A 23,305-nucleotide genomic window follows, 5' to 3' on the forward strand; every position below is an offset into this window, starting at 1 on the left:
GTTTTAACTCTGCTGTAATTAACTTTGAGGAAAATCTTTCTTTGGATTAAATATCCCTCTATAGAACATGATCCTTACAAAGATGGGGACAGCGTCACCCAGGGTGAGGGTGCTTCCCAATTAGGTAGGACATACTTTGTTCTCTTTATCACAATGTAGGTCATTGCCTATAAACTTTAGGAGACGATACAGAAAGACCCTCATTGGGGGAAATAACCCATATTCCCCGAGTGACTATCTCTACCAGGCACCAGTGTACTAGAGGATGACAATGCTTGATCAAGGCCAGAGGCAGTGGTCCGCACCTCCAGCACGAGGAGTCAGAGGTGACCCTCAGAAGGAAATAGAGCTGCTTCCTTTTCGCCAAGCACCCTGACCCAGTGCCACCCTGGCTCCCTGACCTCCGACCTCTGTTCGCTTCCTCGAGTGCCCTGGGTGTTTTTGGATCTGTTTCCCACTGCATTTTAGAACAGTTTTGAAGACCTCCATTCTAGATCCTCCACCCTATTTTGCACGTTCCTTTCACCTCCCTCTGCCAAAAGCAAGGCTCTCCTATTTCTGGAGGGTGAGAAGAGACCTTATAAATGACTCCTTTGGTACAGGAAGAGCCCAAGCGTGTCCTCTCTCTGCTACCCTCCAAGAGGGGTCATGATGAATTAAAGCATGGTTCCTGTGTTCAAAGAAAAGGCCCAGCTTTGCCAGCTCTGGTGACTTTAATTTTCCCCTCTGAGCCTCTGGTGGAATAATAGTTTCCTCTCTATCCTAACTAACTCAATACCACAAAGCTGCAGCATGAGACAGCTCAGCCATGTCGCTCTGAGGCAAAGGGTTTGTTTTATAGTAGCCTGCTTCTAGCACTCATGAATCAGTGCCAAGGAGGAAAACGGACTCCATATATAAACCTTACTATGATGTTACAGTGAGATGCCCCGGCCAGCCCATTAGTCTTCAAAGCATTCGGCTCTTTTGTTTTTCCTTTTCTTTTTTTTTATTTAGAGGAATTGCATGCCAAAATGGGGTGCTTGACTTTCTGCTAAATGGAATTAAAAGAAATAAATAAATTGGAGTGTGGGGGTACAGTCCTACCCTGTGACTTCTATTCAATTCGTTGTATTGCCTAACTTTTTCTCATTAAAAGAAGAAAGAAAGAAAAAAAAAGAGCCAGCCTGTGAGAGAAAAGTCATTGCTACTGAGTGACTTGATAAATCCACTGGGCAGAGACCAACTGAACATCATACTTTCAAAAGTGGAGAAAAACAATTTTCACTATCATTTTCCATTTAACAGAAATCAGTTCTTTTCGGCAGGAAACAAAACAGAGCAACAACAGCAAACCCAAATTTTTTAAAACAAATCAGATATCCCAGGACTGTTCTCTAAACCAGTGATTCTCAACCTTCCTAATGCTGAAATCCTTTAAAAAATACATTTAGTCATGTTGTGGTGACCCCAACTCTTAAACTATTTCATCTCTACCCATAACTAGTTTTGTCACCCTTATGAAATGTAATGTAAATATCTGATGTGCAGGATATCTGATATTCGCCACCCCCCCATGAAAGGATGTTTTGATCCCCTCCCAAGGGATTGCAACCCACAGGTTGAGAACCACTGCTCTCACCTCTGAAAAACGCTTTCTTCTATACATATTGGAAATGGAAAGACGTTTTTTTCTTTACTCTCATGTTTCATTATTTAAAACAAGGTCCTGTGTAGCCAAAGATGGTCTTGAACTTCTGATCTTCTTGTCTCTGCCTTCCAACTGCAGGGATTATGGATACCATCCCACCAGGTTAGTCCTTACTCTCTGTATGTTATGTTCTTTGTCCCTCCAAACCAGAAGGGGCTCTTTAATTTAGGTATTCATTCTTCAGCCAAGATAACTCACACTGTGCTGTAGGGTTCAAAGCAGTGTTTCCACTGCTTATGAGGAGCTCAACAGAAGCAAACAGAGGAGAGCAAATCAGTGCTGTGCGGAGACCTGGGGCCCAGAAAAACCGAGGAGAGGTACATCATGATGGCGACATTGACAATTACAACAACGATGATGACATCGATGATAATGATGATGGTGGTGATGATGATGGTGGTGGTGGTGATGGTGGTGGTGGTGGTGATGGTGGTGGTGGTGGTGGTGGTGGTGGTGGTGGTGGTGATGATGATGATGATGATGATGATGATGATGATGATGATGATTATGGAGTGGATCCTTTCTCTGCCTCTTTTCACAGGGACACCAATCAGGGAGCCGATGGGAAAGGGCATGGCTATGGGTGGCAGAGAACCTGAGCTGCATCTTGCACCCATAACTCCCTGGTTCTGAGTCAGACCCTGGGGCCAAAGACACGAATAGAAGAGCCTCAGTTGCAGACTCACAAAATGAGGCAAACTTAACTTTAGATCTTGTCCCAAGGGTTAAATTAAATGACACATTTAAAGACCAACTTTATTGAATAAGCATTTAATCTTTGCATCGAGTTTTACATGTGGATTTTTTTATTATGTTTTAAATGTTACATGTTTGAGCATTTCGCCTGCATGCATGCCTGTGTATTGCATACATGCAGGACCCATAGAGGCTGGATGCCCCAGGAATGGAGTTACAGGTGATCTGAGCCACTGTGAGGATGCTGGGGACCAAATCTGGGTCCTCTGAAATGGCAGCCAGTGCTGGTGACCACTGAGCCATTTCTCTAGCCCCTTCAATTAAATTCTTAGGTCAACACAGAGATACCTTTTGAGACTACAGAGAAAGGATTATGCTGTTTTAAATTAAATGTGTTCTTTTATGTATGGGGTGGGGTACATGCATGCCATCTAGCATGGCATGAGGGGCAGTGAAACAAAAGCTTGTGGTATAAGAATTGGCTTTTCTGCTACCAAGTGAGTCCCAGGAATGGAGCACCGGGGGACCGGCTTGGCAGTAGGTGGCTTTACCCACTGTGCTAGCCTCTCTCCACATCCCTGGCACACCACATTGACCACAGCAGGGCCTCCCTGGTAGTTTGACCAGCTTCTCCTGTGATTTCAAAATTCAGCTAAGTGCATTCTGTCTTTACCGAGCCACATCAATAAAGCCTTCCTCCTTCCCTGCATCTCTGTGTTCCCAAGGACTACAGGAACCACCGTAGACGCCAGTGCTGTCTGTTGCATCAGTGGCTCACTGGGCCAGTATTTAAAACAAACTCTGGAAGCAACACAGCCTTTCCCTTTTGTAAGTGTAACGTAGTTAAGAAGCCTGGGAGTGTGCAAGGGATGCCAAATCTGGAGTGGACAGCCCCGATGACTTCAGCCCATTCTCAGTTTCTGATTACAATTAGATTTCCTTTGGCATCGAAAGACTGTTCATTTTAGTAAACAGTGCTCTTCCCTAGTAAGAGTGATATCTAGCTCCTTGGACCGGGACCTGCTCACTGGTGAGGCAGTGTGCCCAGGCTTCTTCAGAAAGAGCTGAAACGCTGACTTTTGAAGATGGACACAAGGTAAGAACAACAGAGTTTTGATAGCTCCACAAAATGCCCATGTAGGATGTCTGTGGGAATCTCCTCTGTCCACTCAGATAATCCTCCTTACATGGTCCCGTTTACAACAGAGAGTCATGCCTTTGAATGGGTGTCCTATAACCAGATGTGTGTTGGTGTATTTCAAAATAACCTACTTTATTCGAGTCCTGTTATTTACCCATGGTGTTCTCCCAGGGTGGGCAGATATCTACACCCACCCCTCTGGCACCAATCTCACCCCCTCATGGTTTATCATTAGGAATCACTCTTCTTTTCGTCACCCCAACCCCACCCCCCCTGTACACTTCATACTCTAAGGGTGCTCCCACCCCCCACCCACCGTGCACACTTCATACTCTAAGGGTGCTCCCACCCCCCACCCCCCGTGCACACTTCACACTCTAAGGGTGCTCCCACCCCCCCCCATGCACATTTCATACTCTAAGGGTGCTCCCACAGACTTCAGCTTCACTCGGCCTGTGAACATCTTTCCTTGGGAGTTCATCTGAGGTTCCAATTTGCTCGTATCACCTTACCTAATTACTCAGGGAGTACTCATAATACTGCTGCTCACTTCGTATTAGCATATTGGCTCACCTCCCATTCTCCAAGGGAGGATTGTCCTTGTGCGTGAGGCAAAGGGCATGTACTACTGTTCTCTTGCCAGACAGAGAGAGGCCATGGGCCTCAGGGACTTCTCAGTGCTTCTATTAACCTCGTGCATGCCTTGGGCTGAAGATTGCTGACCACGTACACTGTGCACTGTGGACCAGTCCTGACAAAACACCTCTAATGGTGTGAGAGCCTCAGTTACAAGGAAGACATATTTGCAAACACTTTCAAGCCTGAAAAGAATCGGGATGCCCCTCACCCAGAAAATCACTTAAGGAATTCCTAACTCATCCTGCTGAAGTCCTGGATTGATGCCTGGCTTCCAAGATACTCCAGTCACCGCTGCCTAATTGTCTCCTTTCTATTCCCAAGCCCCCCCACCCCTTTGACCAGCGTAACAAGGTGTTTGGGGTTTTACATTCTCATGGATGGCTGTTCTGTGCATCAAGTCTGAGGCCCTCAATTCTGTCATTGACATCATATTTTCATTTTAACAGAAACCTATTACAGACGATGAGCTTAAGATCACGGATGTTGCTTGATTTTTGGAGGGATTTCCACAGCAAGCCGGACCCTCAAGGGGCAAGAACTTCTGGAGATAGTTGTGGCGTTTGGCACTGAATCAGTTCTATCATACATGCCCACGTCCAAGTGGTATCCAGCAGTAGCACAGGAGGAAAATTGCCTGTGTTAAGGGCGCAAAACGCCGGAACTGTTTATATTTGGGTTTAATCAAGGGGAAGTTGCTTCTTTTTCACGTAAAACTTTTCTTACATCAGTACTGCCACATTAACAATCCAATAAGAGCTTGGTCAGAGTGGACTTCATAAATTTGATATGTAACAGTGAACTGTAAATTTGATGGGGAAGGGGAAGTATCACTTATTAGTCTCTGCTCATTTTCTCTCTATTGTCAGTCGAGTGGCTCACTGGCAATAGTTGAGTATCATTTTAGACAGGGAGAACTCAACAATGGAAGACTCCATGCCTGACCTTGAGTCATTTCTAATCTATCAAATATATATATATATATATATATATATATATATATATATATATAAAACCTTACTCATGCAAAGAACCTTCATGTTATGCAGAACGTGGCCCAGGGATATAACTTTAACTAATGTAGGCATGGTTGAATCATTTGAGAAATCAGATCTTTGTAGAATTGCATTGTTCACCAACATTCGTGAATGTTCACTATAGGAAACGTAGAAAACACTGCATAGCTTCGGAAGGGCACAGTGAATACTCACAACTCCACCCAACAACAATGCAGTGAGTCAAACAACAATGCAATGAGTCAAATCTACTCAAATGGCAAATTTGCCGAGTACTTTTGAATGCTTGTGGAAGGAAGCACTAACTTTGTCATGGGCAAAGGATACCCTCATATTTTCCCCCTGACTGTTAAATCAAGAATGTGTCCCTCAGACATAGGACTTCTTTTAGCAACCAGTGCCTCACGAGTCTGTTAGCGTCCATCATGGTGGATGAAGAAAGAAAAGCAAGAGTGACCTGTATTTAATGTTGGCAATACCAGGTAGAGTTAAAGTCCTTCTTTATGAAACAGTTGAAAACACACACACACACACACACACACACACACACATACATACATATACATATACATATATATGTATATATTGTATATATATATTAAAATAAAAAGGGCGCACCAGAGGGATCTATAAAGTACTCGAGATAGACAGCATATTGGATCATCATCTGAGGATACAGAGAGAGGCAATATCTCGGAGCATTATTAAACAGAGACCATAAGAAATGCTTTCAAGTTTCTGAAACTCTTTATAACAACGATATTGTTTACAGCTGTTGTTTCTGAACATTTTGTTAGCAAGAGTCTTAATTTTCAAATCAGAGACTCCAAAGTAGAAAATTCCATGAAGGGTAGGCTCGGGGCTGGGTGACTCAGAATGGTCAGCAGGAAGCTCAGCTGGGCTTCAGGCCAGTGGTTGTAATAGTGACATCAGTCCTGCATCTTCATTCCCCAGAGATTGGAACTGATCATCAACCTCCCTGGTCCTCCCTGCCTTGAGCTACAGACCCCTTGGTGTTATATATGCATCAGGTGGGTAGGATTTATTTTTTTGAGCTACTCCTAAAGTTAGAGTCAACCACATATTTGGAAATGCTTTCCCAAGATTCCCTCTAAGACTTGGAACAGCAAGGCAAGAGGATGGGAGGAAAGATTCTCTCAGCTAACAAACTGTAAGCTGAGTAGGCTTTCTCAGAGCCCCAGGTAGAGAAGGATGGTTAAAAAATAAATAAAAAGCTAATCCAGACCAAGGCTCTCAGGATACAGTTTTGTGACTGGTGCACTTACTGCTTTGATCCGTATGTGTTATGATCCCATTTCTCTCATAGGAAAGCTGAGCCTTGAGACTTAAACACTGAAAAATCACACAACTGGTTCCAAGAACAAGTTCTCACTGCTTTACAAAAGGTTGATTTCGAGGACTGGTATAAATCTCAGTGATAGAGTCCCTGCCTGGTATGGGCAAAGTCCTGGGATCCTTTCCTAGCTGCACACATACACACACACACACACACACACACACACACACACACACACACTCACACAGATAGATAGATAGATAGATAGATAGATAGATAGATAGATAGACAGACAGACAGATACATAGAGACAGACACACAGATACACATACACAGATACAGACACAGACAGATAGACAGACAGACACACACACAGACATAGATAGATAGATAGATACATACATACATACATACACACACAGACACACAGATACACACACAGACACACACATACACAGATACACACAGACACAGACACACACACACAGACATAGATAGATAGATAGACACACAGACACACAGACACACAGATACACACACATACACAGATACACACACACAGACACACACACACAGACATAGATAGATAGATAGATAGATAGATAGATAGATAGATAGATAGATACACACAGAGAGACAAGACACACGCAGACACACAGACACAAACAGATACACAGAGAGACAGACAGACACACACACAGACATAGATGATAGATAGATAGATAGATAGATAGATAGATAGATAGATAGATAGATACACACACAGAGAGACAAGACACACGCAGACACACAGATACACACAGACACACACAGACACAAACAGATACACAGACAGACAGACACACACACAGAAAGACAGACAGGCAGACAAGGCAGAAATACATATACAAACACATGGGAAAGGAAGAGGTTTATTTCATCTATGGAGTCATTCTACATCAGTTTCTATATGTATGTTGCCCACTTCAAGTTTTTAATTTCTTTTATAATTAAATTTTTCAGAATATGAAATTAGATTTTAGAACGGATTCCAAAATCTTATGTGAGAAATTTTCTGAAAAGAAGTTTAATATGCTGAAGGTGTTGTCTGGAAACAGTGGGGCAGAACACTCGATCTTACATTCTTTTGTATGAGCGTGTGTACGCTGGCTTCACAAGAATAGCTAATTCTTATTAAAACATAATGAAATTAGTTTGTTTCAAAGGAGGTAAGCATAGATCCCCCTTTCCTCTGCGTGCGCACGTGTACACACACACACACACACACACACACACACACACAAGCTGAAGATTTATAACTTTTTTCCTTTATGATTTTCCCAAATTTCCACCATAAATATTTATGCAAATGAATGTCCTAAGTATTATATAAATGAGAAAACAAGTTATTCTTCCACAGTTCCTTTTTTTCAATTTTCCTGCCTAGACTGCACCAGAATTGAGTCCAGCGAAACCAGGAAGCCTCCCGTGCCAGTGTTCTCAGTGTTTCCTTACATTGGAAGAGGGATAACACTGCAGTCACACAAGACCAGCAGGCGTGGGAGGCTTCTGAGAGCCAGAAGCCATCCCGTGACTTCCTGTGAGCGTTCTCATTTAATCAACCAAACAACTCCACATTTAACATAACATGTCCACAAGTAACGTGTGTCTATGGACTGAGGCTGAGCCACGGTGAGGGATGCTCCTCGAGGTGCCAGCCAGTGAGAGTGGAGCTGTACTTGAGCCCAGGTTGTCTGGTTTATAGATACTGACCCTGAACACAAAGACACATTCCCTTCAACATAACGAGACTGACACAAGGATGATCACTGCTTGAAGACCCTCCATCAGACACCTGTTCACATGACGCATCATAGTCTGCCTGCAACCACTCATTTCTGGGAAGCCCCAGAGTTGCTTGTGAGTACAGAATCCTTCCTCAGCCAGGACGTATATCCAGTGCTGCTCAGCATGGGTATTTCTGGCACATTTTAGTCTAGCTCGCGTCCCAGTTTATATCCGAGGAACTATCTCAGTAAGAAAAAAAGAAGAAAAGAGACAAATTGATTTTACATATTTTAAATTAAGGAAAAAAAAAAAGAACCTTGACTTTGAGTCAGGCACAAAGCCATTGGTTGAACTCCTAGCTTCACTTCCTTGGCATTTTGATAGCTCCTTAGCAAAGGGAAGGGGAACAATAGCCTCACAATGTCCTTTTCCACGGGAAAGGAAAATTAAGTTCCAAGGACCTATTCAACTTGCATATGAGAGCTATCACTTTTTTATAACCCTTCCATGGTGGGAAGAATCTGTAGCATTAAATAATCACAAATGAAGGAAGAGCAAAGGATTTGTGGTCAGTCTGCCATGGCCCTGAGAGGAGTCCTCCCATCTGCTTCTCCCCAGCGAACTGTTCTCGATTCTGGACTTGCCTGTAACAGGGCAGATCCCTGACATCACTCACAGACAAGACTTGTCTGGATAGAACACATCAATGAGCAAACCCAACTCTTAGCTCCACTGGATTTTAAATTCTAGTGAGTGAGGACAAACACAAAGCAGTTGACCAGTGCGAACTGGTCAGGAGGGAATTCGTGCTACAAAGTGAGGCAGTAAGGAGGAGGAGGTGCTGGACCTGTGAGTGGAGTGACATCGGGGTATGGTGCTGTGGAGACCTCAGGAAGGCCCATGCAGGATGAAGATGCCATCCGATTTGTCACACTGAGGTAAAGTGGAACTGAGAAGACATTACTGTTGCTGCCACAAGAACTGAAGTGGGAACTTCTCAGGCTTGAGGAAGACCAGGCAAAGTCTGGAGGAGGTATATGAGTCACACGTGTGCATTTTCCGGGCATCGATACATAGAGGTTAGGGTGCTTCTAAGCAGCCTACAATGCATGGGGCCGTCCTCCATCAAGAGGCAGGCAGTATAAGATACTACCCATTCCCACCATGAGAAATCCTGCCCCACAATATCGTGTCCACTTTCTCACACAGCTCCATCTCCTCCAGTAACTATGGCAGTCTGTGACTAAGAGAAGTTTGGGAAAGAAGGAGGAGGGGGGAGAGGAGGAGGAGGAGGAAGAAGAAGAAGAAAAGAAGAAGAAGAAAAAGAAGAAGAAGAAAAGAAGAAGAAGAAGAAGAAGAAGAAGAAGAAGAAGAAGAAGAAGAAGAAGAAGAAGAAGAAGACGACGACAAGGAGGAGGAGGAGAAGAAGAAGAAGACGATGAGGAGGAGGAGAAGGAGAAGGAGAAAGAAGAAGAAGGAGAAAGAAGAAGAAGAAGGAGGAGGAGGAGGAGGAGGAGGAGGAGGAGGAGGAGGAGGAGAAGAAGAAGAAGAAGAAGAAGAAGAAGAAGAAGAAGAAGAAGAAGAAGAAGAAGAAGAAGAAGAAGAAGAAGAAGAAGTAGAAGACAAGGAGGAGGAGGAGAAAGAAGAAGAAGGAGGAAGAAGAAGAAGAAGAAGAAGAAGAAGAAGAAGAAGAAGAAGAAGAAGAAGAAGAAGAAGTAGAAGACAAGGAGGAGGAGGAGAAAGAAGAAGAAGGAGGAGGAAGAAGAAGAAGAAGAAGAAGAAGAAGAAGAAGAAGAAGAAGAAGAAGAAGAAGAAGAAGAAGAAGAAGAAGAAGAAGAAGACGACAAGGAGGAGGAGGAGGAGGAGAAGGAGGAGGAGAAGGAGGAGGAGGAGAAGGAGGAGGAGGAGGAGAAGGAGGAGGAGGAGAAGGAGAAGGAGGAGGAGAAGGAGGAGGAGGAGGAGGAGAAGGAGGAGGAGGAGGAAGTTTTTACTAGTAATTGTGAGGATGGCGCTTACCTAGAAGTCACAGTAGTAAGAAGGTACAGCATACCGAAGGAGTGCGCAATAACCCATTCAGTAGAGTTCACCACCACCTCCCTAACACCTTAATAGTCTAATTGGGTTGCAAACACCCCTCGCCTACACTGAAGCTCCTCTATGTCATATTCCCTAAACCAGACACACAGCACAGGTTCGTCTGCTCTCATGTAGCATCATTACTCCCAGTTTGCAAACAGCTGGCAGCAAACAGCATGGCAGTAACTAAAGGGGCCGATAAGAACCCTAAGAGATAAAAATGACAGGGTGAAAGGAAGAAGGGTTGGTGTTGGGGCTGGAGATGTTGGACACATTCTAGATGCCAGGCACCACTATTAAGATAGCTCTGAGCCATCCTGGCAAGATGATGCTGAGTTAGCACATAATACAAGGTGCATGGAGGAGAAAGCTATAGAGAAATTCAGAAGTCAAAAGTCTGGTGTTCTCTCTCTCTCTCTCTCTCTCTCTCTCTCTCTCTCTCTCTCTCTCTCTCTGTGTGTGTGTGTGTGTGTGTGTGTGTGTGTGTGTGTGTGTGTGTGTAATATACCTGTCAAGTGAAAGTACCCTGTTTTATTGAAAAACATGTCTAGGATGGATTTTGGTGGGGTTCTGTTATTTTTTGTAAGGACTGCAAAGTTGTTTGTACTTCATGAGATTATAGAAGTTTCATATAAATGACTGTGTCTTTTCATGTTTCCATGTCTCCCCGTTAAACCGTTTTATACACGGTCACTGTGGGCTTGTTGGCCATTAGCCAGCTGTATTTTTCTTTGGGAATAAGTGGCAAGGTTGCCCATTCTCAGCCCTGTCTCCCAAGTTACATCTTCAACAGTGTGCTCCTAAGTGTTGCTTGCTTTTCTTGCCTCTGCCATGTTCTCTTTCTTCTGTTTGAGAAGGGGATGTTTAAGGAAAGAAATACTGCAGGGAAATCCTCCCGCATCAGGAACGGAAGCTAAGGGGAGGGCTTGCAGGCTTAGAAAACAGCCCTCAGGTTGTTGTATCCACTTAACTGGATAAGTAAAGTGTATTGGTACATACGCATGTCCAAATAACTATGTCCAATTTGCATGCACAGAAATGTCATGAGTTTCTTACATTTGCATGGAAAAACTGCAAAATGTGCTTATGCTAATGTCATATATTCATAAGCTATAACTCCTACTCAGTATGTTTATAATCACGGAAGACACTGAAAACCAGGAGACAGTGATGACAAACCAGGAGACCTGCCAGGGGCACAGCAGAGGACCTCGAGCCTGCATTATTTCCTGGTGACATAGTGCTATGTGTTTTGGATTGTATCCATCTAGTTTCACAGTTCATTAACAAGACAGCCCACAAAGAGATTGCACTTATTATCTGGGCCACTGCAGCAGACACACACAGATCCTGACACAAATAGAGCAGCATTTAGATACTTTCAGACTCTGTTACCCACCTTAGATGTTGATAAATGCCTCTCCACACCACTGGGTCAATTTACATTGTCTAGAATTAGGGGGAGCAGAGAGTACACAAATGGCTGGGATGGAGCTGGAGGAAGCTGTTGGCTCTGAAGGAGAATGACTGAAGGACATTGATAAAGACCTTCACAGACCATGGGGGGCCCAGAATAATGGAGTCAGAAAGACTTTCCCTGCGAAGGGAAAGCAGTTGATGAGAATCAAATCCAGGGAGATTAACTTTAGGCTAGCTGCAACTGTTCTGCTGTGTGTGTGTATGTGTGTGTGTGTGTGTGTGTGTGTGTGTGTGTGTGTGTACATATGGGCATTGTGTGTATGAGTGTGTGTGTGTATGTGCATTGTATGTGCTGGTGTATACATGTGCATGTGTGTGCATATGGACATATGTGTGTATGTGGTGTGTGTGTGTACATGTGTGTGTGTAGGTGTGCATATGGGCAAATGTGGTGTGTGTGCGTGTGTGTGCATGTGTGTGTATATGGGTATGTGTGTCTATATGAGTGTGTGTGTGTACATATGGGCATGTGTGTGTGTGTGAGTGTCTGTGTGTGTGCATTGTATGTGCTGATGTATACATGTGCATGTGTGTGCATATGGACATATATGTTTATGTGGTATGTGTGTGTGCATGTGTAGGTGTGCATATGGGCAAATGTGGTATGTGTGCGTGTGTGTGTGTGTGCATGTGTGTGTGTGTGCGCGTGCATGCACATGCATGCTGGCATATAATGTGCATGTGTGTGCATATGGGAGTGTGTGTTGTGCTGGTGTATACATGTGCATGTATGTGCACACGGGTATATGTGTGTATGTGGTGTGTTTGTGTATATGTAGGTGTACATATGAGTATGTGTGCCTGTACGTGTGCTTGTGGGGGGAGTTGTGTTTTTGTTTTGTTTTGTTGTTTTAGAGAAGGGATGTGTGGCACATAAACTTACCATGGAAGGCAGGCGTGAGTCCTAAGTTAATCATCTGTCTGCCTTGGCTCAGAGGAGCTACTCTGTTGGCTGGGGATCCCTGGGAAGGTCAGAGGAAACAGCCTGCTGCTGGGTGTGGCTTCAAAGGGTGGACAGTGAGAAGTTTGACTTTTCCCATCAGTGTCTAAATTTATCTCCATTGTTTCTTTCCTTTCTATTTTTTTTTCTCTTTTGCACTAAAATGGGACTTGGGCCCAGGGAAGGACAACAATATCTTGACAGAAAACTGTGTGCATCGAAGACAGGGTCATCTACATTGTCTGAACTCCATGTGCCACAGAGATTACACTTGGGGAGAACAAAAGAACTACGCAACAGAAATGTCCCCTGCCAGTAAACAAGAGAAACGTGACTCTCTGTAACAGGCGGCTTCCTGAAGCAAAGCAGTTTATGAAAATAATTGTTCCATTCCCACCCCTCCCCCAGTGTTTCTCCCTGAGAAGGTGGCTTCAGTTGGAAGGGGTTTCCTAAGGCTTGAACGGCTCCTCAGGAGAAGCTTGAAGGCCTACAGAAGCCGAATGAGGGGGAATTCAATCGGCAGGCTCTTGTTGCACCAAAGGGTACCACAGCAGTTACATAGGACTGGAAGAAGCATGACTCAGCACTATGCTGAATAGAGTGGGGTCCAGTCCCCTCCTTTAAATAGAAGGCAGACTGTGTGGTTCAGCGACCTGCTTGATGCAGTTACTGTTGCTTGGTTTCTTTTTCTTTCCTTCTTTCTTTTCCCCACCCCCTGTTGCTTGGCTTCTCAAAGGGCTTCCCATCCACTCACTGAAGATTCTTTTAGAGCACGCTTTTAACTCAACAGTGGATGTGCCTTCTAGAGTAAGTCTCCTCAATGCCTTTGCAATATGAACACTTTTGATTATAACAGCTCTGCCCTTAATAACTGATATTCACAACAGTTTAAAACACACACACACACACACACACACACACACACACACACACATTACAACAGTTAAAAAAAACAAACAAACATGCAGAGTGTGGACAGCATTCCAAGATGCATACTGAAAGCATCCTCGTCCCAGAAGACATTACGGACAACAATGATTTGTCAAGATCTACATGGCCACAGCCCTGAGAAACTGGACCAAGTCTCCATTGAAGAGGACTATTCACTGGCTTTAAAAGAACTTTGGGACACAGGGGCCCCAGAAATGAAGGAGGTACAGTCACACCAACTGAAACTCTTGATGTCCTAGCATCCTCATAGCCACCAGCATGCCCTGCTGACTGTCCTGTGTTGGCTGATGCTATCGTCCCTGAAAGCAAGTTCTGTGTGGTAGGCTGACTCAAAAGAGCTGATTTTAAGTAGATAAAGTCAAAGAAGATGTCTAGACTCCTCTCTGAAGTGGATTCATAAAAGTTTTACTGTTGTTTTTCGCTGCAATTCAGCTTAGTTCACTTACATCGCTGTAAGCTGTGCTCCTTGAACTTAACCACTGAGGGCTATGTGCAGCCCATCCGGAAATGGGAAGAGAAGGGGATCGTGTAATCAGCAGGTGGTGATCAGTGAGAGGATCCCATCTGTCCGGGGGTGCTGCTGCTACGGCTCATTTCTGAACCCCGTAAACAAACTTCCACTCAGCACCGTTAGGTTGCCTTTGCAGTAAACGGCCAAGGCATGTTTTGCATGTGTTTTCATGCCTGCAGCAACACTAAGCCCCTCGGAAGTCTGCAGACGTACATTGGACTTGCAGGTAACATACATTTGGAAAGCAGTTTACAGTGACTTGGTTTAGATTTGGGGGATCTGGAGAAGTACCCAAATGAGCATGGGCCACTAAAGCTCAAGCTGTTCTGACATCAAAACCATGGCCAGATGTGCCTCAAGACCACCTTGTCTGGGTGTGGGAAGGCAGGGGATAGCATCAGAAGACAAATTTTACTGGAGCCCTGAGATTAGACATAAGCAGTTTCAGTGGAATGTGGAGCTAGGAAAACTGTACTCCATCACCCTATTCAGAGGTCCTGATGGAGCTGACTCTTCCTTCTACATCGGCTTCATCCCTGATTCTTACAATGTACTAGGTACCAGCTTTGTACTTTACAGTTATCAGTCAACTCAGTACCTCTAATGAAGGCACCAGGTCAATGCCTGACCTAACTCTAAAGCCAGAGCCACATGGCCAAAACTGCTGAGTTCTGCTGCTTGCTGGGGCTGGAACATGGCCCCTTTGTTCTACTACATTATCACCAGCTTTCTGTTTTCCAACTCCTTCACTGCCTAAGCTTGGCTGTCCTGGATCTTGCTCTGTAGACTGACTTTGAATTCAGAAATCTCCATGTCTCTCTCCTAAGCACTGGGATTAAAGGTATGGTCCATCAAGCCTGGATTTAAGTTTTTCATTCATATATATATATATATATATATATATATATATATATATATCATTTATACTTATATATGTGTTCTAATTAACAAAAAGATAATGGCTAAAGAAATGGCTCAATTGTTTAGAATATTTGCTACACTTGTAAAAGACTCGGTTTCAGTTTCTAACACCCACATCTAGTGGCTAACAACTACTGGTAACCCCAGTTCCAGGACATCCAACACTGGAAAGGCACGGTGCTTACAAACACAAACCCCTCCCCCCTCAATACATGAGACTCTGTGCTCACAAGCACCCTCCATTCCCCCCAACACACAAGACAATGTGCTCATAAGCACACATCATCTCCCCCACATACGTGGCAACAAGCTCACAAGCATGTGTCATTCCCCCAAACACACATACAATCAAAAATAATAAAAACAACCTTTTTTAAAAAGAAGCATCAACAAACTGACCATAGAAAACTTTCAGACGGATAACAGCCACTAGATTTTCTCACTTGTAAAGAGAGAGATGCTGTTGACAAACTGGGGCATGAGTGGGTGTTTTTCATCTCTTGATTGGTGCCCTGAGAGCACTGAAGGGTCGCAACCAAGGCCCAAGGGTCTAGAGGTAAATACGTGCTACAGAATTATACTTCTGTCTTTTATCTTTCTTTGTGTTTTCACATAGTTAACAAAATTATTTAAGTTGTTTAGAATGATAAAACACCTTGTGTTAGCTTAAATAACCAGTGCACATCCCTAGCTTAAATTTTCTTAGAATCCCTTTAAGTCACAGTGAACTTGGACTGAGGACCCAACCTGTGGGACACCATTCATCAGAGGACACAAAGTCACTCTTTCTGCTCCGTATCACAATGATCCACCAAATGAACTCATAACCCGCAGGCAGAGATAGGATCCATCTTGCTGAGGCCCCTACTGGGCCCTAAACTTCCTGCTTGCTGTGCGTTTGGCTTGCAGGATGCAGTTATGCATATCTGTTTACTGGTGTTCTCTTAGCATGAAACAACCACTTTCAGGTATGTGTCGGGGACGTAAATCCACGTTATCAAATCACTCCACCAAGTGGATTTTTAACAAGCCAATTCAAGCTGTACATGGGAGCCAATGTTGATCTATGTGCAGGTACTACCTCTAAAAGAGCTTACAGACGGATGCCGCTTGGCAATTCTGTGGTTTCACGATAACCCAAGCCTTTGTAGGCATGTTGTCCTTATTGAAGACCTCCGCCTTCATGATGTTAATGCTTCTTCAATTCTCTAAGCGCATCCCTGTAACTCCAACCTGAAGCCTGCATGTATCTCCCAGAGTCCAACTACAAGCAAGCAGAGAGAAATAGAAAGTGTTCCTGAGCTCAGGAAATAAGGAAATAGAATAATGAAATGCGGCATATACTTCGTCTATTCGTTTTACGAAACACTTATGTCAACAAATCTCTCACGCTTTTCGCTAAAATTTATCATTTCATAAAATCTTTTCTGCTGAAGCCACCCTTCCTTGCCCAAACCTGCTCAGCCTGTCAGACCAGCCAATCAACATTAACCAAAGGTCACTCAACATAATTCAGTATACTGGCCCTAGATACTGACTTTCATGGTATGAATGAAATCCTCCCTCTTCCTTAAGAGCCCAAGGCAAACATAGTAAGCAAGAACCTCCATTTTAGGCTTCTTCCCATATGGAGAACTTAAGGTCACAGGTAGACAGACTAGCTGACCTGTTGGACCCTGAACTTACTACACAGATTCGTAATGGCTCTACCCTGTTCCTTGTGTTTTAACTATAAACAAGGTGCTTAAAGGGACCATGACACAGCTTTAGAAGGTCCTGAAGAGCAGGGGTGAGGTCAGGGCCTATGTCATTGCTGTAGGGATAAGAATAGAGCGATCTTCCCACTTGGGCGAATTAACCAAACTGAGAGCAAGTCTATTTCAGCCATGAAGTGTGGGCACGTGTCTGGAGACACGGCTTTGATACAGTGAAGCCCGTAATAGTTCCCAGCTGTGGGATGCTGAGACGCACGACCGTGGAAATATCTGTTAATGGTGTTTGGGGAACCTGGCTCCTTAGTGAAAGGTGCCATGCACGTGGCCTGTGAGTAGTTCCTCAGGTAGCACAGCCCCAACCGTGTGAGTCAGTTCGAGCACCACAGTTAGATCAAGTTTGGGTGAAGACTCCTTGGAGGATTAAATCCCCACTTTGTATATTCAGATATCACATATTAACCTCCACATTCACAAGCGAGTTCTGCACAGACAAACAACACTCACAGCCGTACAGGGACCTGGGCAGTTTCCACAGCCATTGTTTCTGTCTCAAGAAAAAGTATTTGTCAATCTTCTGTTTGCAACTAGTCTACTCACTATGCCATGAGCACATGCAAATGAACCAGGCTTGCTCACCTACTGGCCTCTTTCCTTCTGTGTCCAACCTCTTACTCCCTCTACTAGGTCTCTGCTCTCACACAGTAAGAGTTACATTCCTGCTGCCCCTTCCTCAACCCCACAGTACATTCTTACCACTCTGTTTCTCTTCTTTTTATAGTTAGATACTTGAAACATCAACGTTTGCTTGCCTTGTGTATCTTGCCCAGTCTGGAACCTCAGACAACCCCTCTGTGTCTCCCACCAGCTCACCAATCTGCCTCTGCAAAGTGACCCGGCCAGTTGCCAAGCTGAATGGCCTCTGCTGAGCTGACTGGCTTCGTACTGAGCATGCCAGGTGTCTTATATCCTTACTTTGGACACTCATCACCTGTAGCCTCAGGGTTGCCTCAGATGCCAATTGGTTCATGGGATGCCTGTTTATGTACTTCTGGAATCTCTCTCAGGACTCTGCCAAAACCCCCAAACAGCGTCCAAAAGGCCACATCTTTTACTGGTCATCCACGAATTGAATGCAAACTATGAAAATAACACAGAACCCTCTAGCAAGAGAATGAAGCTTCGGGTGGGTGGGCATAGCAGAGAGAGCTCACATACTTGAGGAGTAAATGAGGAGAGGGAGTTCACAATAAGACACAGAGAACATTCAAGGAGAGAAAGCTTCCAGGGCTGGTAAACAGGCTAAGTGGAGAAAATGCTGTAAGGAAAAAGAACAACCAAGTGTGTGAGGTGGGGATTAAAAGCCGGTCCCAAAGCGATCGAGGGAGGGCAGTAATGAAACACATCTGGGAAAGAGGAGATCGGGAATGGATATCCCAAGGGGCGGAGCTGCGACCAGCAAGTCTACACACGAAACGCGCAGGCCCAAGAACAGTCAGCCACACAAAGATTAAAGAGGCATTTTCACTAAGAGACGGATAAATTGGCTTCTCAACTGACAATAACAAGACATCAGCCAAAGTGTGGTAGATCTGTGTTTCATGTGTTGCTCTTAACATTAAAACGGACGCATCCTTTTAAAAGGAAAAGCTAATTTTGCAGAAGATGTAGCCAGAGCTTTGATCTGTTACATATATATATATATATATATATACATATATATATATATATATATATATGGGAATCTAGCCTAAGAAACTAACCAAAAATATCTGTAGTCCCAAAACTGTTTATTTTAGCATTGTTTATAATTATTAAAGGGGGGAGGGAAACCCTTGGGGGTAAAAAAAAAAGGAATCAAAGGAATTAAATTACGTTGTATTCACTTAAGAGGAATTGTGCAAACCAGAAATAATATAATGTGTTTATGATAAAAAGAAATAATAAATAAAAGTGCTTGGCATGTGTTTGCGCTTAAGGAGAGAGGCAGAAACACAGACCGGGCGAAGACGCACAGGGAGATGAAACCGAGATACTGTTTCCACTTCTTCCTACGCTCGCTGTGATATGGTTTGTATTACTTTTATAATAAAAGTATTTTATTGAAATTTTTGGTGATACAATTCTCTTTGGGCTGCATGAATAACAATTCTGCCCTAGGCACTGTTTTGAGTGAGAAGGGGCCTATTAATATGTATGAAATTTAAGTCATGCTCATGTCAAGTCTGTGCTGAGGTCCGCTGGACTCTCCAAGTGAGCCATACGTGGTTGAGAGATGTGTTCTTGCGTTTTGTTCAGCATTCAGTATGCAGCTCCATGAGCTGGTTATGAGGGAGTGGGCAAGCTTGGCTAGTGATGGGTCAACTCTCAAAAGAGCTTCCCTGTGACTCCCCTTCCTGTTTTGCCTGTCCTTGAGACAGCTGCCTCCTCCTGGAAGCCCTACAGTGACCCAAAGCCAGGACCCCAGACTCTAAAGTGTGAGCATAGTCCTCACTAGAAAACTACTTTAGGATGGCCAGGCAGAGCAACTGCCATCTGTACTTTACCAGGTCAAGGATAAGGTGACAGTAAGATGCCAGGCAGAGGCTCAGTGACAGACAGAAGGGTGTGGTTTTACTTGTATTTATTGATTTTGCAGTTTTGATGAAGGGTTGGGGCTGGCAGACTATACGGGGTGCTTTTTACATCATATTCGAAGGATAGCACAAAAACTGTTTCTGACATTTTTCTGTCTGTCTATCCAGTGTGCTAACGAATGCTAATTTTAATTCTGGACAAAAACTTTTACCGGATTCACATAAAATTCGCCATATTGATCTGACAGGAAACTGGAGATGGGGAAGAAGAAAAAGGAGCAGAAAGCCCCCAAACTAACGTTTTCCATTTCTTAGGTAAATTATTCGGGGCAGGGAGAAGTCAGCAGAAGGCAGGAAGACAAGGCAGGACAGGCCAGCAGAGGTAAGGGGATCAATTCTGTCAAACCTGAGCTTCGCAGAGGACAAAAGGCTTCTTCTCTGGTCTCTTTACAATGTGGTGCCCTATTGAAAACCCTTGTGTACCTTCCTTCTAAGGATAAAAACACGAGAACGCGGTTTTGAAAACAGCCTTTCTCCAAGGCGAAGGCTGACTGACTCAGTGAACAGACTACCCTCCCGTAGAAGCTAAAGATGACATGAGTCGCAGAGGACCATAATTTGCAAAAAAAAAAATCATCGTATGAAGTAATTAATGTAAGCATGGGTAAGTTTCCAGGATTAAGACTTTGATCTGACAAGCAGAAGAAGTGGAGTAAGGCTGGCACGGGTGTGCTGTGGCCTTAAGACTTCAAATGTTTTTCCATGCTAGTCAAAATTTAATTACTTCTCCCCCACCCTCCGCCACTGACAGTTCCAAATTAAAATAAATGGACCATGTCGAGACAAATCTCGGATGCATGTAGTGCTTGAGAAAATGCTGCTGCTCGCCCATGGACAGCCTGAGACTCTCCTAATAAATTCCCTTCCTTCTTCTTGGGATGGTAAGGGAATTGAGGGGCAGGGCTTGGTGTTGAAATAAAGAAACAGGCTCGGATCTAGTGTGTTTTGCAGGGTTGTTCCCACAGGAATGCTCTTCTCCTATATGTTCTCTGTGCACTGATCTTACAAGGTTTGGGGGAAGTGGGATAGACAAATGCCCTGTGGTCACCCAATGTATTAAGCTAATTCCTTTCTAAGTGCAGGTAGATTGGTTTTTACTTAGTGACAACCATCAACTCTGTTATAGATTAATGAGGGTTTGATAGCCCAGTTGGACCTCGTACGGCCACACATTTGCTATCATTGTAACAGAGGCGGCTCCTTGTCACCTGAGGCAAGGAAGCAATTCACTCGACATGAGTCTGTCCTCTTCAAGACGAGGCCTGGGGAGTCCCGGAGACCTGCCTTCTCATCTCTGCAGCTCTGAAGCATTTGCTGAGCATTCCCACCTTCCCAAAACCCATCGTTTAGAGAACTCGCTTGTCATTGGCTTCTTGTTTTGAAGTCCCAGTTCCTGGTATTTTCCTCAGACTCATTGTACCTCTCAAGACTGAGTGGGAAAGTATCAGGCAGGCACCATGGCAGTAAACAGGAAGCCAGTGGCCCCTTGGAACCATGAATGCTGCCCTCTGTGTTTGGTCTTGGGAAGTAGAGATAAGAAGGTACACAAATTCGGTCATGTGTCTGTGGCAATTCAAACAAATAATGAGTCTCACAAATAGGAAACCATAAGCACTCAGACACACTGGAATTAATGAAGAACTCTTTTCCTAGTGATGCCACTCTGGCTTGAGAAAATTACCTGGAAGCTTCCGGTAGTCACAGCGAACCAACAGTGAGGAGCGTCTCTGCTGTTCTTGTCATCAGTTCCTTCTCCATCCAGAGCTGTTTCAGAAAATCCGCTCTAGCCTCCTCCAACCTGTCTGTACAGAGGCCAATTCTACCTTCATGCTGAGGATCAAAGCAAGAATGGGGGAGAAGAAGCCGGACGGTTCCTCACAACTGGAGCCTTCCTTTTGTCCTTGCCTAGACTCCCGAGAAGGCAGGGAGCCACAGGTCCTTCCATCCCTTGGCTTCTCATTCCATCCCTCACAAGCCACTGCCACCCTCCCCTGAGCTCTGAGAGCACAGCTTTGCATGTCTTCACGACTGGCTGAGTCACCTTTGGACACCAGCAAGGCTGTACCATGTCTGAGTCGATCCTGCGTGCTTCTCCACAGGTCCCTTCAATACACTCTGGAGCACCGCCGCTATCAGCAGCACGGCAGTTCCTTCCAACTCTAGTGTGAGACACGGTCTGTCCCCATACCTTTCTAGAAGACCTAGGTGACCTTGTTTCCATCTATTCAGTGGACAGTTTGCCTAGTCTTGTGGCATTGTCAACGTAATCCTAAATGCTCTGACACTAGACCTCGATGAAAACCAAGGTCTCTGTGCTTCGTCACAACATTGGCTAATCTCACGACTCCTTGTCTTCTCCCTCATGTGTTGGGAATTCTAGTAATTTGTCCTTCTCTGTGGTTTCTGGAATTACAGCAACAATTTCTAAATCAAATAAGACATACTATGTTGAGATTTTGACTACATTCGTATTGAATTTAGAGATTCAATATCGTTTCATTTTTTTTTGTAATGTTAGCCCAACGACCTAAAACCATCCTTTCCGTGGACTTCCCAGCTTCCTCTCTGAGCTCTCTTCCGAGACAATCTTCGAAAGCATCGCTGTTGCGCCCTCCATACCTGGGCACGCTGGGCACCCAGGATCTTCTTTCTGACTCGTGAACCACAATAAGGCTGTAAGACAGGAACTGAGCTCTTACCTCATGGTGGAGCTAGCAGGACAGGGTGGAGGCAGTGGAGATCAGGCATGGCAGCCACTGAGGTGGCAGGGAGATGCAGATCATGGGGCCAGGCTCGTGGGATATCACTAAGTTGGATGGCCAGCATGACCAGGTAGCAAGGACGCCAACACCTTATCTTCACCAACCACTGCCCATAAGAGCTAACAACAACAGGAAGAGAGCAGGATACACGGAGAACTCTTAAAACACTGTCCTAAGACCCAACAGCTCTCTGCTAAGCCTATAAATGATGAGTGTGTGGTGCTCACAGCCTCAGGCTGTCTGCCCTTACCCAGGCTGCATGACTTTCCTTCCTCCAAAGCAGCAAGCCGTTCCTGCAAGCAAACGGCAAATGTGGGACCTGGGTGTGCACCAGTGAAGAAGGTATTGTTCGTGGTCACAGTATCACCCGGAGACGCCTGGGAACCAAACAGCGATGCTGGTTTGTATAGAGGGAGCAGAGATGCTGGTTTGTATAGAGGGAGCAGAGATGCTAGGGAGGCCTGTGGGAGGTAAGGGGGTGCCGAGCAATGCAGGTTATTTGGTTTTATTTGTTAGCTTCCTGTCTAAACTGTTGGCTGCAAAAATTCCCCAATTACATTACGTGTCAGGGAACCTTGATACACCTTATGATATCCCTGGCAGCGTCTAGCTTTACTTAGCTTTTAAGTTGCTTTCCCCAGAAAAGTTTTCTTCATGGCCTGCAGCACCATGTCATTTTGAGGACCAAAATCTACAGAGTTTGCACTGAGAGGGAGCACACGAATAGAGAAAGTGACTCCAAGCAGCCTGAGTGAAGACAAGCCCTACAGTGAGCTCCTCTCGGTTCGAGTATTTTAGAATTGTTTCTACAAAGAAAATGTCTCTCAGATCGTCTGGGGGGGGGGGGGAATCAAGATAAAACAACCCTTCATTAAAAAAACAGGGGTGTGGGGGTGGGCTGGAAAGATGACTCGGTGGTTAGGAGTACTGGCTGTTCTTACTGAGATCCTGAGTTCAATTCCCAGCAACCACATGGCGGCTGGCAACCCTTTGTAATTGGATCCGATGCCCCCTTCTGGTGTGCATGGAAACAGCATGCTCATATACATTAAATGAATAAATAAATCTTTAAAA

At 44.5% G+C, this 23,305-nt stretch overlaps 1 long non-coding RNA gene across 1 annotated transcript; it reads left to right on the top strand.

Annotated features, from left to right (window-relative positions):
- Nucleotides 1–15,209: 15,209 nt before the first annotated feature.
- LOC102546303 (uncharacterized) lies at nucleotides 15,210–23,051 on the top strand. Its single transcript, XR_005495131.2, has 3 exons — nucleotides 15,210–18,903; nucleotides 19,725–19,791; nucleotides 19,905–23,051. It is a non-coding gene; the product is annotated as an uncharacterized LOC102546303 (long non-coding RNA).
- The last annotated feature ends 254 nt before the right edge of the window (nucleotides 23,052–23,305 follow it).

This window comes from Rattus norvegicus, chromosome 16 (genome assembly GCF_036323735.1).
Source record: "Rattus norvegicus strain BN/NHsdMcwi chromosome 16, GRCr8, whole genome shotgun sequence".
NCBI lineage: Eukaryota > Metazoa > Chordata > Mammalia > Rodentia > Muridae > Rattus > Rattus norvegicus.